Here is a 16,919-nt window from a genome sequence, read left to right as displayed (position 1 = left end):
GCAAAGGATATGAACAGACACTCCTCAAAAGAAGATATGTATGTGGCCAATAAACATATGAAAAAAGCTCATTATCACTGTTCATTAGAGAAATGCAAATCAAAACCACAATGACATACCATCTCACACCAGTTAGAATGGTGATCATTAAAAATTCTGGAAACAGATGCTGGAGAAGATGCAGAGAAATAGGAACACTTTTACACTGTTGGTGGGCTTGTAAAATAGTTCAACCATTGTGGAATACAATGTGGTGATTCCTCAAGGATATAAAACCAGAAATACCATTTGACCCAGCAATCCCATTACTGGGTATATACCAAAGGATTATACATCATTCTACTCTAAAGACACATGTACATATATGTTTATCATGGGACTATTTACAATAGCAAAGACTTGGAACCAACATAATGCCCATCAATGATAGACTGGATGAAGAAAATGTGGCACATATTCACCATGGAATACTACACAGCCATAAAAAAGGATGAGTTCACGTCCTTTGCGGGGATATGGATGAAGCTGGAAACCATCATCCTCAGCAAACTAACACAGGAACAGAAAACCAAACACTGCATGTTCTCACTCATAAGTGGGTGCTGAACAATGAGAACATGTTGACACAGGGAGAGGAACATCACACACTGGGGTCTGTAGGTGGGTGTGGGGAAAGGGGAGGGAGAGCATTAGGACAAATAGCTAATGCATGTGGAGCTTAAAACCTAGATGACGGGTTGATGGGTGCAGCAAATTACCATGGCACAAGTATACCTATGTAACAAACCTGCATGTTCAGCACATGTATCCCAGAACTTAAAGTAAAATTTTAAAAAATGAAAGTATGCAATATGTGTATGTGTGTGTATACATACATATAAAACAAGCACTCATTTTCATTATGTACATATATGCACATTATGAGTGTGAATATATGTTAAATAATATCCTATCAGTTTTGTATTTGTAACACATATATGTACATGCATATACAACAAATAGAGGTGTTTTGCATAATAATTTCATTTATATTCATTTCATCAGCTAAGAACTAAAAAGAATTTAAATCAAAATCAATTATTCATTTACAGGTGTTTTTAACCATCATCTCCCCCTTTATCTTCACTTTTATGCCTCCTTGTATTGCCATTTTGTGACTTTTTTGCCATAAATTATACATATTTGGAACAGTCACTTTAAGAAATTCAATCTTTGGATAAGATCTCTAAGATTGATTTAGTATGAATACGTGTGTGGGCACACACTTGACAAAGAAAGGTCAGTTATAAATATATGTGTACACTTATCAAAATAATTCACATAAAATCTCTGAATAAAATTATCTGTATGCTTTTTCTGTCAATAAAAGCAATATAGTATAATTCTTGGTAGTAAACCTGTTTGTTTTCATTCTGTTGCCTACCATGTGAGCTGCCATGTTGGTATAAAACATCGATCATTTGATATTTTACTACAGCAAATAATAGTGATCCCCACGAAATAATAAATAAATCAGTGAGTTTCACGGAAATAAGTTTTTGGATGGATCAGATAATTTGAAGTTGTTAGTTTATTCTCCAGCAAGGTGAAAGAAAAAAGCTGTTAGTTTGTTCTCTATCAGGTGATCGAAGATGAAAACTAAAGTTCTCAAGGCCAGTGCATAATAACGGTGCCGTATTCTGTGCATCAATCACCATTACCAAATACCTATATTGCCAAATATTTCATGTACCGCTTTAGTGGTGATTAATCAATGTGCCATGGCACTGAAACTGAAACGAGACTTTGTAGTACAAGTGATATTCAAAGGGTTTTGAAAATTTATCAGCTCTATAGATATAGATGAAAATTTATCATCATCTATCTAGAAATCCTGTTTTTATAAATGTTACCTAGCCAAATATTGGTTTTATTTACTTAATATTTAGAAAACATGAGTTTAGTAAAAATTGTTCAGATTTTCTTAATGTAGTGTGTGAAATTACTATGTAATTATACAAGAAATATGCTACACAGCTGAATACACAAACAGGTCAGCAGAGGGAGCAAAAGGTGCCTTTCCACTATAATCCACAGCAACATCACCCGCTCTTCTCTCTACATCATCGATGTATGTTATCTAAAGTCCTGTGCAAATGCCACCTCAACACGAGTCCTCTAGCCTTGCCTTCTTATCAGAAGCAGCTCGAAAGCCCCGATAATTCTAGAACCACTGAAAAATACACACTTGTTGCAAGGATTGAAAAGCCTCATATTGCAAATTCAGAATTCACAGTACTGAAAAAATTCATAATTTTTTTAAAGCTACAATACTGTGAACTATACAAAATGAATTATGTTGGGATCCGATGACTCTCTTCATTCCAGCCTATCTTATATTTTCTCATTCATTTCTCCACATAGTCACAACAACAGACTCACTATTACATTTCATTAATGGCTATTTTATAATAAATGATCTCAATAGCATTTCTGAAACCTCTGCTGTTCTGGTTTTACAGAACTCTTGAATTTTTGAATGAGTTAGTTTTTGATTGAAAAAGACCTGACTCTTATGCTTAGAAAAGCCATCATTTCTTTCTGTAAGCTTTCCGTCTTCTATAAGCTTTACATGTTCCATAAGCAAACATTCGCTGGTTTTGTGATCAAACTAGAGAGGCAAATTCAGTTAATAATAACAACGTCATTTATCATCCTCAAATCTAGTGTTATGGATAATACGATCTCCACAAGGAGACGGTTGCACGAGCGACAAGAGAAAGACAATCAACAGTCTTTTACTCATACCAAGATATGTCCACACACACTTGTTTCAACAGTCAAAGTAACGCCATATGTCCCCAGTGATGTGGGTGGGCAAAAGGAACAGTTGGCCTGCTAATGAGGGCCATATGTACACGCAGCCTATCGTACCATCCTTCTTACTTATGGTTGCTGAAAACTCAGTGGAAGAGCTTGCTCTGAGGAATGGCATGGCTGGAGGAGGAGAGGCTTCCTTAAGAGCAGGAAAGGACCATTTGTTGTACAACTACTGTATCTCTGAAACTGGGAGCTAAAGATACGCATGTACGTTACTCATTCTTATTAAGAGTTACTTACGCATCCGTAGAGTTCTTTACTCCAGTTTCACCTTCTTTCACTAAATTCTTTTGCATTTATGTGCAAAGGGATTTTGGGCCCTTTTCAAAAATTACTTTTCCTAATCAATCTTGTTAATTTGATGTTCATTTACATCGGCTTCTCTTTATTTTTAGCTTGATTTCCAGAAAAATTATACTTTCTTTGACATTGTTAAATGTTACAATATTAAAAGAAATGAAAAAGACTTAAAAACTTAGAATATTTGAATGAGGGTTTCTGGAAGGCAGAGAGAACAATAAGGCAAAAGTACTTACTGCACTACTGTTCCAAAGTAAAAGAAAAACAAAGATTTTAAAAATGATTATAGCAGCTTTGTATCTCAACCAGGGTTTCCTTTGAAATTTCTACAACTGCAAACACTATTCAGCAATTTGCACTGATTATAAAATTTATTGTTTTAAGGTCAATTGTGATACTATGATCAGATAATATAATTTACTTTACTCTTAATGGCTTCATTTTGACAACGGAGGGAGCTTTCAGGAAGGACAACGCTTCCTGCACAACAACCAGTAAAGCAGGTCACATCCATTTTCAATATAATTTTAAGAAAAATGAAGGACAAACTACTTGTGAGGCAGCAAGAATTCATTTGCATTAAATTAATTTGAACAGGGCATTTCAAGTTCTCTCTGGCAACAATGGAATAAAGGGGAAAATGAATCTATCTTATGCAATGATCCTCTTCTAGGTTACAGAAAGATTTGAAAGGCTGACATGACCATTGCTAAATTTCTTCTAGAAGTCTATGATTAGTGTCATAGATATAACTCATGAGATAAAATATTCACAAAGAATGTCTGTGAACTGCATCAATTGTGATGGAACTACTGTCTAACATCCCTTTGAAAAGTTATATTCTGCAAAGGTTAAAAAAACACCAACCTTTCGATGCTTTCTTATATGGATGAGCTTTTGTCAACAAGAACTAAGCTTCACAATTAAGCACTATGGAAGATAATGTTCTAGGTTAATTTAAACCTAACTAATCCAGGACTTGGCCTTGATAAATAATGGGTTTAATTAATATTTTTGACCCTAGCAGTGCAAATACTTTTACTTATATTTTACTAAAGCTAGTTTTGACAAATCTAAGGGTATTTAATTTATCAGTATCTGTTGTCAGATGAAAACTTCCCCATCAATACCTTCTAATGGTTCAAAAATAAACTGTTACCCCCACAGATACATTGTTTTTCCATGCGTAAGCAAGTACATTAATTTCAGGGTCTCAAGGCATAAAAGTGATATTACCACTTGTGATAGGCTGCATAATAGTCCCAAAAGATGTTCTTCACCTAATCTCCCGGCCCTGGGAATGTGCTGCCTTACACAGCCAAAGGACTTGTAGATACGATTCATTTAAGGATCTGGAGACAAGGTGATTATCCCAGATCATCCACGTGAGTCCAAAGTAATCACAGGAGTCCTTAGATGAAGTGGAGAGAAGGACTCAAAGTTAAAGGAGGAGACAGCGCGGAGACAGAAACAGAAATAAAAGCAACGCACCTTGAAAATGGAGGAATGGGGAAAAGACAATGAAGATAGGTGCCACCAGAAGCAGAAAATGCAAGAGAATGGATTCTCCCCTCAGCACCTCGAGAAGGAACCCACACTGCAGACACATTGACTTAGCCTAATTAAAGTGATTTTGGACTTCTGACCTTTGAAACTGCAAGACAATAAATATGTGTTAAGTTATGTAAATGTGTCGTAATTTGTTATAGCAGCAGTAATACAACTAATACACCACTACAATAAGCAAAGGAAATAAAGTGCAATAGTGACAAACTTAAGGGTTTCCAGGAAAGAGAAACGAAGTGGTAAACTCAATCACAGGATTATATTAGTAACTGTAGTATATGTTACTTGCTTACCCTTTCAATCACATTATTGCTGTAATTATCATTATCATCCAATCAATATGATTACACCAGTATGTATAACTTAGACATGAAAATTTTTTTCTATTTCACTCTTCCCATAATTCCATGCAGCTACCCCTAAGCAACTATGTATCTGATGAAGCTAATATTTTCAGGGAAAATCTTCCATGTTAAGCAGAAAATTTACATCTAAAATTAAATTCTTTTAAGGCAGTCTGGGGACAATACCTAGAAAATTCAAACATTACTTCTCAAGAATACCACTAGCAGTGAGTTTGTGACGCTATCTTCCACCAACTGAATCAAAATTAATTTTAAATATTTTCAAAGCAATATTTTAAAAAATCGTGTACACATTTTTTCCTCTTGGTAAAAATAAACCACTTCTCAACCATCCATTATATTTATGTTAGTTACATGAAGTCCATACATGAATTATCATACCACAAATAGAAAACTATTTAAATAGAAAAATCTCACTTGGTGCTGACAGAATGACAGCATAAAACTGTTAAGCATGAGGAGAAAGTTGTTTGCAGTGTAAATATTTCCCTTTTCCTATCAAAGTGTGTCCTGTGATCTAGCGCTCTTCTCTCCACATGCTTAAGTACAGCAAAAGTTATAAAAACACTCATTCTAGTTTTCTATACTTTAATGGTTGTAGAACATCAGAAGAGAATTGGGAGATGGGAATGTTTTGTGCTTGACATTGCATTTGAGGGGAAAATAAAAACTTGGACATAATATGTGGGATGTCTTCACAGTAATACATGGGAGGGCAAGCAAAAAATGCTATCAAATTTCTACCATGCGCTGAGCCCCTTATATAAACAAATATCCAGCCTTTCTAATGTACTAACAACCACTCTTCATAGCAGGTATTCTATTCCCAGCTTGTAGGTAAGAAACAAAGCTTCAGAAAGGGATCTTCACCAATGTCACACAGTCAATAAAAGGCAGAACTAGGGCAAATATCAATAATAAAAATAGCAATCTAATCCTAATTGGACCTGGCATTGTTCTAAGAAGAAAATCATTAACAAAGGATTTTGAGTTACCACACTCTTAGTCTCCCCGTTTTACAAAAGAAGCAACTGGGGTAAAGTGAAGCTATGCCGTTTCTTTTCAAGCTCATATACCTAACAAGATACCACTTTAATCATGGGTCTCTGATAGATCGTGTACCTCATTTCTAGCGTTTGCTGAGATTTTTCTTATTAACCCTAAGCAAGTATTTGATCCCTGGTAAGTATGCTGTAATTTTTTCACCGCTCATTCTTATCACGGTTCTTCAAGAAAAGTACAGTTCAACACATTTGTCCTATTTGGTTACAAATTTTGAAATTCAAAATATGTATCACACTAAGCTGTTAGCTCCATTTGGAATTTTAAAAAACTAAATTTTTCACTCAGTTAAAAAAAATTGCATTGTTTACTCCCATATCTACAATATAGCTTATAAGTGTATATTTGTATTGAAAACATAATTTTCTACAACTTTTATAATATTTAAATATTATTTAAGGTTTTAATAATATTTAAATATTTAAATAATACATTTAAAAACATAGTTCAACAAGTCCGAATAATCCATCACTTACTTATGACAGAATATTTGTTCAGTATCTTCTGTTTGTTCACTCTTGTGTAATATATCCTATTTTAAGAATCAAAAACTTCTCTTAATGTCAACACTACAGCCTCTTCACAATTCCTACTTATTCCTAATTACCCTTCAGGAGCAAATAAAATGAATTTATCCCAAATTTCTTTGCTTTGAAACAACTTCAGTGAAAATGGTGGTTGTCAACCATATCTACCATTCATATATCCCATTGTTTTCTGCATTAAATTTCATCTAATACTCCTTATGCCATCAGTGTCACTACAAAGGGGGACAGGGGATGAATCTCATCATGAACAAAGGTATATACACTAGATCTTAGGATGTTCAATCATTTCCTTACTCTATTATGTCCCATCTGAACTACTCATATTAAAATGAGCAACTATATGAACATGGTACTTTTAAGAAAGGATGTTCAAAAATTAATTCATATCTTGTACAAATTGGTATCCAAGAAATCATGACCTAATAGGCATCACATATGTGAATGAAAAAATTCACTTTCAGCAATGAATGTTGATGACACTCCTTTAGCAAGAGTTGTACCGAGCTACCCACAACTCCTCAGCACTCACTATTCTCATACATGCGGTCGGACAATGTCCAAGGGTGCAGTGATTCTGTCCAGAGGCTTTTCTGGGCCGTTAGAGCTGTCTCAGCCTGTGTACAGGGTTATACAGACACTCTAGGGCATTCATGACTCTGATCACTGGAGCAGCCCTGTACTAACTGCAAATTTATGGAGGAAACTTTCAAGTCCTCTTGCCCCCCAGTTGGGGTAACTCTGTTACCTATTTCATGTGGTCTCAGTTCTCCAACAAAAATGATCTCGGCCTGCTCATCTTACTTCCATTTCACTACATGGCATAACTAGAAGTTGACTAGGTATTCTGCTTTAATGTATATGCAAAGCCCTCTTGTTCAGGAATGTTTGTAGAATAATATTTCTAAATTAGGAATACAATTGGTCTTGTTCTTTCCTGAGGGATAAAATGTCATCTCTCTTCTTCTCTCCCTCTCTCCTTTCTTCCTAACTCAGCTAACCCTCTATCTGAAAGAATTACAAAGGAAGAAATCTAGGGCATTGTTTAGCATTCTCAGGAGGATTGGAAATGTTGGAATGACAGCGAGTATCACACATACACTGCTTGAAGTATTTTGTAGGATCCAAGGGAAGAGAAAATTTTGACATTCCAGAAAATTTAAGTCATCCTTTTAATATCAGGACCAGAAAGAAACAGGTCACACGGGCAAGAGCCATAAAACTAATTATCTTGACTCTTTCCAGAATACCTGAGCTATAAATGTACAGGGAATCCTGTAATCAGATGCAAAGTTGTGTATAATATACTTAGTTCCCAAATGTAACTAGGAATTTTATGTATATAATGTGAAAAATCGTTCCAAAGTATTTGAGACTCCAAAAACTTTCCTAGCTAGCATTCAATATTCTTGCTTAACTTCTCCTTATACCCCTAACTGTATTGAGCATGCATAGACACACAAAAGCTAGGATCAACTATTACCGCTTAAGAAAGAAAAGGAGGAAAAAGGCTGTATTATAGGGATTTAGTTTTCTTCCTCAACTCTTGAAGAAGCCTATTTGTATCAGCCCGTGTCAGACAACAAAGTACTTATCAATAAAGTTTTATGAATGTGGTCACATATGAAATCTAAGAGCATTCAGTTTCTACCTCTCCTTTTCTCATAAATCCTACATCAGATAGACATTAGCTATATCTGCCAATGTTTCCACGGAATCTTAAAGACTATTCACTGCAAAGCTGGCAGTGTAGCCTGAAAGCAAGTTATGTCTGCGTTGCAACTTCACACTAAGTGGTTTAAAAATACAACTAAATGTGGCCTGTCTTTATCTTGATTATAAGACATAAATTATCCCAAGAATATTCTTAGTAAAAATTGGGTCTCCCGGTCAAGCCACTTCTATTAAGAAGGACACAGGTCAGTTTTTAGGAGTTTAGGTGTTATTTGGAAGTTAGGAGCATCTAAATATGGAATATAACTCCATTAAATTATAGTATATTTTATATCAAAGAGAAACGACAAAAATAAGAAATGTTTTAAGTATTTTTTCGTATAGCGTGTTCATATATAATTACTTCAGTAGTCTCAATGTAGTCATGCAATTGTTTGGGTAAAGAACTAAACTTGAAGTTAAATAGCATAGGTCTGAATTCTTATGGTTTATAACATTCATATATTTTATATGTTCCAGAATAATATGTAATTTCTAAGTTTATAACATAATAATTACAGAAATCTAGGTAAAGTAATACTTCTGTGACACAGTCTCTTCATCTACAAAATGGAATATTGCTTTTCTCCTTAAATTTATATTAAAAATTGGAGAAGTAATATATGTGAAAGAACCTTACATTAAATATGCAAGTTTTATTTGTTGAATTCAAACAGTCATTAAAGAACAAAATAAAACATTAAATTTGGATTAACAAAGTAGATACATATATCTCAATCTGAGAAACCTTTAAGCTCTCTTGACCATAAAATGACATTGGATCCTATAAGAGAGTTTGGTAAATATTTGAAAGATATTTCAATTTCACACCTAAATGTTGATTCTGACATTTATTTCCTAAACTTATCATTTGTATACTTACCTGCTATTAAATCCACAGGGGTCATGTCACTAACTGTATGCCCACCGATTTTATTGAGAGGTATTCAGCAAGGCCCACAAAGTAAGTATTGAATTTTTTTAAAAAACAGACCCAAAACACCTAAAAGCAAAACACTTAGTAAATTCTTATAATCATGAAGATCACAAATTAGTGCTATTAGTAAGAAAGAAACTTCTAAACCAAATAAAGTCCTAATACCTCCAACGAATTTTGTCTCTCTGATACACACACACACGATTAAAAAAAAAAATGAAGGAAATGTAAAAAAATAAATAAATGAAGGAAGTTCTGTGGGAAATGTCCATAATTTCATGCCCAGAATTTCCCTATCAATCTCTTTCCCCAAAGTTCTTCCGAGAAAATAAAGTTGCCTTTCTCTCAACGTTAACTCATCACTTTTCTCATAGCATTTTCAAAAGAAATATTTCCTGTCAGCCGGCCACTTAAACTTTGTGCTGTTAAAGAAATCCAAAAAGGTATCAATTTTGCAACAAAGGATAAAGAGGAGACGAAGTGAACCAACATGGCTTTTAAGCTAAATTGCCGTCACCTGTCACAGGTTGTCTAGCGAGCCTCAAGTTCCCTCTAATAAGCTTATGGAGGGTGCGGAGCAAAGGCACCTCAAGGTGCTCTGCGGGTTTTCCCCTGGTAAATTAGGCTGAAAGGAAAAGAGTCCCACCGCCCACCCCCAAACTTGGAGACCAGGGCTGCCCTGCCGAATGCTGTGCCCAGACCTCCTACTTCCACGCCCTTCCAGTCCTTTCCTCGGCTTGGAAAATTGGGCATGAGGCAAGCAAAAGGAAGGACAGAAGGCCAAAACGGGCATCCGGGAAGCCAAATTTCTGTCTCAAAAGCTCGTCTAGAAACGCGTACATAGCGCGTGCCTTGCGGACATCTCCTAAAACCCCGTTCACTGAAGCTAATTCCTCCCGAACGCCCCCACGCCGGCTGAGGATCGCAACCGCCCATCCGCCCCTCCAGCCTGTGCAGCCGCCCCCAAAACCTCCCGTGAATCGGGAAATGTCAAGGCAGCGGCGCTTGGGGAGCCGAGCAGCCTCGCCAGTTCCAAGTCTCTGGTTCGAGACCCCTCGCTTCGCCTCTTTGGGGAACTCACCTGGAGTCAGGTTTAGATGGCAGCCTCCACCCAGGGGACCGGGAAGCGGCCCCGGGAAGCGCCGCCGCGTCCTGTGAATAACGAGCGCAGCGCAGCGGAGCAGCTCCCCCTGGACTGGCCGCTCCCCGATTCCTCCCGCTCTGTCCGGGAACCGTCCCTCCGTTCTTTCCTCTCCCTCCCCTGCCTGCAGCCGCCGCGCTCCCTCCTCCTGCTGGCGGCTCAGGGCTGTGCTTCCGCCTCCCTCCTGCGGGCGCACGAGCTGCCCGCGCTGCTAATGAGCAGGCTCCAGGCTCCGCCCGGCCAGGGGTGCGCACACGCCCCACGCCGGAGACGAGCTCCCGGGAGCGGAGCTATGGATACGCCTGGTGCGGCCGCTGGAGAAATGAACTGGAGGAGGCATCCAGCATCTCACACTTTCTGGCCACTCAGCTTAACTAAGCCATAACCCCAGACTTCTTCCTAAATCTCCAGTAATTTACAGGTGCTGAAAAGTCAATGAGGGGTTTGAGCACAATCTGTGTTAACAGTATTGCCAGTATAGAGATGCTAATCTGGCTAGATTCTAGGGATGAAATGTTCAAGGGACGGTATATGATTCTTTCTGGTGGTTATTTTGACATATTTTGGCTATACTTACAGATCTGTAAAATAAACCAGCAATCTTCTAATCATGACAACACAGATTCCTAATTGAAGGCAGCTGATACTTATTAAATACCAGGCTCTGTTTAATAGGCTCTTCTTTCCCAGCTGATCTTTACTACAATTCTGTGAGCACTACTAGCACCCCTATTCTATATTTTAAGAATTTGGGTTTAACTTTTAAAACAAGACGGTCTTAAAACAAGACTAAGGATCATGTCCAACCTTGCAGAGATTCTAAGTTTCTGAGCCTAAATAATAACTGATATCTGTAGCTCCCACAACCCATACCCTGTGTATAATGTGTTGCAGCATCTTGGATGGTACTGTGTAACTGAACCAACAAAGATAATAGGACCATCAGCAAATACACACCACGAGACTAATGAATACCTAGAATCCTAGTGAGACTTGTAAATAGTCAAGCACCCTAAGTAACAATAGTTCAAGTGCATGCTAAACATGGTGATTACTTATAAAAGAACAGCAACCAGTATGAGTGAAGACAGGCAAATAATGTTCAAAATGTTCAGAATCAATGTCCAGCCACTTATGAGTTGAATTCCCCACTCTAAAAAGGAGGCCAGATGTGATGTATTCTAAGAAGTCTACAATGGGCGTGGTCTTTTCGCAACCAAAAAGGGCTTTTTAAACACTTATATCCCATTAAGAATATGCAATAGCTAATTAATATTAAATCTGAAAATCAGTGATAATTTATTTCAACTAACCTTACATGAAAAAATCATTACTCATTCAAGCTTTTAGAATTAGATTAAATAGCATTGAGTATCAAATTTACTTCAACCCATAGAAATAATAGACAGTTAATTAATAAAGTAAGTAATTTAATTAACTTTACTTTTGTGTCATGATGTATTTTTCCTTAGGAAAAGGATAAGACATTTTTTCCATGGTATAAAACACTAGAATATGACTTTTATATTTTTCTTCATGAAGATTAAAGAATTAATAAAATAAGTACAGACATATTGTCAACAAATCTATCCAGATCATTCATTCTCCACTCAAGAAATTATGCTAGGCAAGCTTTATTTCTCCATATGTACAAGGCAATTCAGAGGTCAAAAATTTGAAAACACTTCAATGAACATCAACCATTAATTAACTAAGAGTAGATTTTATTTATAAACAACTTTAAAAGACTATAAAAAAGGTATAACAAACTTCTACTTTATCAGTACTGCTACTCCTGTTGAACACAAAGATATATAATTATAGTTTTCTCCCTATTTAAAATATTTATTGATTCTGGCATAATAATGTCATACTCATCCCTCAATAATCAGTGTACATGGAACCAGAAATCTTTTCTTTCACCTAGTCAATTGAAGTATTTCTGTGTTTTGCATGTTAACACTCTATTTATTCTGTGTTTCTAGTGCTTATCCTCAAAATTTTTATAGTTCCGTTCACATATGAATTCTACCAATCAGCACTATATATAAATAATGCAACGTATAAAATGTGTTAAATAAATGGATGTAAGATTTATGCTAAATTTTTCACATAGTAAGTACTTCAAAACCCTTATTATTTTTCCTTAAGCTTTTATGTGCATATATTTTATCTCTCCAATTAAAGAATAAACTTCTAAATAAGAAGAGTTTTGTCTATAAATTTTACGCATTTTAATACATTATTAATCTAAAACCTTGGACTAGAGTTTGGAATTCTTTTATGTATTCATTTATTGATTCAAAAAATAGGTGTCCATGCCATTTTTTCTAAACCTTGTGCAAGATGTAGGGTATACAATGATGTCCAGACTTTAGAGTCCTTGACCTCATGGCGTTTAAAGTGCAGTAATGTACAGTAATTTTAAAATCTATTTATTATTATTTAAAACAATAAATGAATACATTCTTGTCGAAAATAACTGAAAAGTCTGTCTGAATTCCCTGGCCAAGGCCAAAACATGAAAGCAAAAGAGCTGCCTGAAAACAGTGCAAGCCACTCTCCAGAGGGTTTCTCTGTTGAAACAGCACATCGCATTATGGAAATAATGAGAAAAATTAGTAACTGTGCAAACGACAACACATATGCATCTTTGTGGTTTCTGACCTTTTAGCATCGTCGAAGCAAGACCACAAACCTTTCAACACCAGGCGTGGTATTAATCTTGCACAGAATATAATGTTTTCACATATTTTATTCTGATTTCCTACAAAGTAATTTCAATTTCTAGCTAAAGCTAATGGATTTTTCTAGTGAAAACATTGTGTACAGAATGACTTTCCAGTGAGATCCGCGTACCATGCGCCATTTTCATGTTCGTGCTCATTTCTCTGAAGTCTGTTTGCCTTTAATTCACCATAATAAAATTCCTTGTGTACTTTTATTGGCAACCATTGCATAGTGACACTTGCATCCAAATGTAATTCCATTTGAGCTTGGCAGTGTTTGCTTTTTTATCAGAAGAGGAAAGTTAGAGGGAACAAGGGGCAAAGATGTGTGTAAGAATATCTGAGGGACCATCACAGCATCATCACAAATTCAAGATTTTTTTGAAACATTAGACAAGGGACTGACAGCCATGCCCTGGGATGGCTGAAACACTTCACAACCTGCTCATGTTTATGACCAAAATCATCACCTAAAATGAATTCAATGTGTCAATATCATAATATTGTTTGTGTATAAGTAATCATGAAGCAGTTAGGGAAGGGAGTATAATCTAGTAAGAAATTGGAACAAAAAGTGTTAGACAAAATTCAAGAAGATTTAAAAGAAGAAAATTAACCTGTCTGATCTGAACAGAATTGGAAAAGCACATCAATCATAGCTCTATACATTGACCATAGACTTAAAGCATAACATAAAAATAAAGAAGGCAGATAACTCAGGAAAACATTTCTATTAAATCTACTCCGTAAAGTTTTCCCATACTTTTATTTTACTAACAGGAGCATACATTTAAATCTGACAAAATCATATATATTTTGTTGATTCAATTTGTAGCAGATAGAGGAGCATGTCCCAGTGCTATGACAGTGAGTTGTCACTATAACATACCACTGCTTTACATCTTACCCACAGGCTAAAATGTTTACCCCTAGAGTCGTGACTTTGTATATGACAGGAGATTGCTACTAAAAGTAAATATATTTGGCTGAAGGGTAGATACAACTTTAGGCCATTATATCATTCACTAAAATTTAGCTGGCATTTACATATTTACCTGCTTAGTTCATATGACAAATATGTTTGAGAGACTGCCATATACAAAAAAAAAAGATGGAACCATCTTACAAATTTAGAGATTACTTAAAGAAATGGAACTGAAGGGTTAACTGTGATGGCAAGAATGAAGAGAGCAAAACCAGAGGGTACTTCAAGGAGAACAGGCATGAGAGAGGCATTATAATTTGGAGGGTGCTATGATTTGAACCTATGTGCCCATCCAAAGTTTGTATGTTGAAACTAAAATCCCAGGACAATGACATCAAGAGATGGGGCTTTTGGTTAAGTGATTAAGTGAAGAAGGATCCACCCTCATGAATGAGATAAACGTCCTCGTAAAAGATGCTTTAGAGGAATGCCGGGCTCCTCAGTCTCTTCTGCCATGTCGTCACATTGTCCGTTTTTGCCCACTTTTGTCACGTGAAGACGAAGCAAGAAGGTGCCACCTCGGGACCAACTGCCAAATCTCCGCTGCCTTGATTTCGGACTTCTCAGCCCCAGAACTGTGAGAAATACATTTCTGTTTTTTATGAATTACTCAATCTGTGGCATTTTGTTATAGCAGCATACAGACAAAAACAGGGTAAACAGCCTGGTGAGAGTGGATATTTTAGAAACTTGAGATGATTCAATGTCGCTGATTCTCCATTTTCTCATATGTAAAATGAAGGAAATAATGCTGATTACTTCATAGTTCATTGTACAAATTAAATTAACTATGTAAATAAAGCAAGCAATATAGTTCCTTTTATCTGGTATACATTGTTTAAGTGTTGTTGTCATTACATGAGGAAAACAAGAACTTCCCCAAACAGAAGGATGTGGGAACCAAAACTAAGATATAAGAAAGGACCAAAGTTCACTGTGACAATCTGGTCAAGCGCTGGTTAGGGAAGATAGCATAATGTTACGCATAGATATTATTTGAGGATAATTTTCCTCCACCCCGAACTCCTCTAGCACTTTCCCTACGTCTTTCATTGCACTTCTTCATTTGTCTCTTTAATTACGGTTATTTATATAAATCTTTTAGCTTCCTACAAAAATAAGCTTGTAGTGGGACAGATTCTTGAGGATCTATGTCAAAGCAATTTTTCTATTTCCTACAGCAAGTAACCCAGTAGTAATCACACAGAATTTGTTAAAAGAATAAACATAGGAAGATTAATTTCCATTTTTTTCTTTGCTAATTTTTAATCAGAATTATACCATTGTTAGGGAGGGAGAAATTATAAATTGAGGACATGAGTATTAACATTTAAATCTGTTATTCTGCTTTATTTTAGAGCTTGCCATGTTTTGTGATTAAAAAAAGAAACAGGACATTCTATATAGCTGTTGCAAAACGTGTGGTCTGTTGGTGAACTAGCAGCACCAGCATTACCAAGATTTCCTTAGTTTGCAGGGCTACTGAGTCAGAATTCGCATTTTGACAAAACTCCAGGTGATTCATGCTCTGCATTTAAGTTGGAGAAGCACTGTTCTATAGTTCTCCTTATGTCCTAAATGCATTGTCAGTGAAAGAAAATACTATACGTATGATAATAATAACGGTAATATTAACAAAAATGTAACTATTAGTAATTTTCTATGCTCTCCCAGATACTAAGTCCTTTATTTAATACTTGTGATATTTCTGCGAAGTTGCAATTGATATCACCTACTAAACTGATACTCAGAAATCTGAGGTAATTCTCCAAGGTCACAAAGCTAGTGAATCACAAACCAGATTTTTAAACTCTTGCTGCTTCATTCCAAAGACTAAACCGTTTCTAACTCACGGTTAATACATTTGCTTCTGCCTTCCATTTCCTAAATATGGTTTCCTTTCTATTTCATTAGCTTTACTTATACATGACTGATTTTTAACCCTCTCTAACATTTGCAGAATATGGTGTACTATGGTTAATAAGGACAATACCAAGTAATATCATGTTGAGAAAGCGTGCAGAAGTAGCATCAAAAAACAGACTTTTTCCAAAATGTTTACTAAAAACTTTCAATAAAAACAAGATTTTCTACTTAGAATTTCTACCTTGCATAACTCAAATGGAGCATGACTATTAAAATGACAAATAGATTCCGTAGTTGCCTAAGAGCTAAGAATAAGAATTGCTATATAAAAAAGCATAAATATGCCACATGTATAAGAATCATGGGAGTGCTATTTGGTATTTAGTATTTAGTTCCATTCTGCAGCATGATCAAAAAGAAGCATCTGTATAGTTCACTGTGCATTATAGCACAATAAATCACCTCATTAGGCTCAGATATATGTAAAGATTTACAGTCTGGGAAAGTCCACTAGATATTCTTAATCACTTCTTAGACTGTACTGTCCCCCATATTTCTCTTTTTCTATAGAAAGGTTGCACATGGAAAGGCTTTATTTGAAATCCAGCAATGAATGGAATGTCTGTGAAGCAAGAAATAGATGGAAATTGACATTTTAAAAGAAAGTTTGGCTTCTGAAGAGATACAGCTGTGACCTTGGTCTTTTTGTTGGAGAGAAGTATTCCCTAGCCTTACTGTACTATTTTTCCCAAAGCACCCTCTCTATTGTTCTCCCTTCATCTCTGGCTCGTATCATATGGCCCCTCCCTCATTCTATCTGGTGAGTTCTGAGAAAAATGCTTAAATTCTGC

Source organism: Symphalangus syndactylus, chromosome 13 (genome assembly GCF_028878055.3).
Source record: "Symphalangus syndactylus isolate Jambi chromosome 13, NHGRI_mSymSyn1-v2.1_pri, whole genome shotgun sequence".
NCBI classification, from domain to species: domain Eukaryota; kingdom Metazoa; phylum Chordata; class Mammalia; order Primates; family Hylobatidae; genus Symphalangus; species Symphalangus syndactylus.
The sequence above is the reverse complement of the archived record's forward strand: the minus strand, read 5'-3'. Positions refer to the sequence as shown.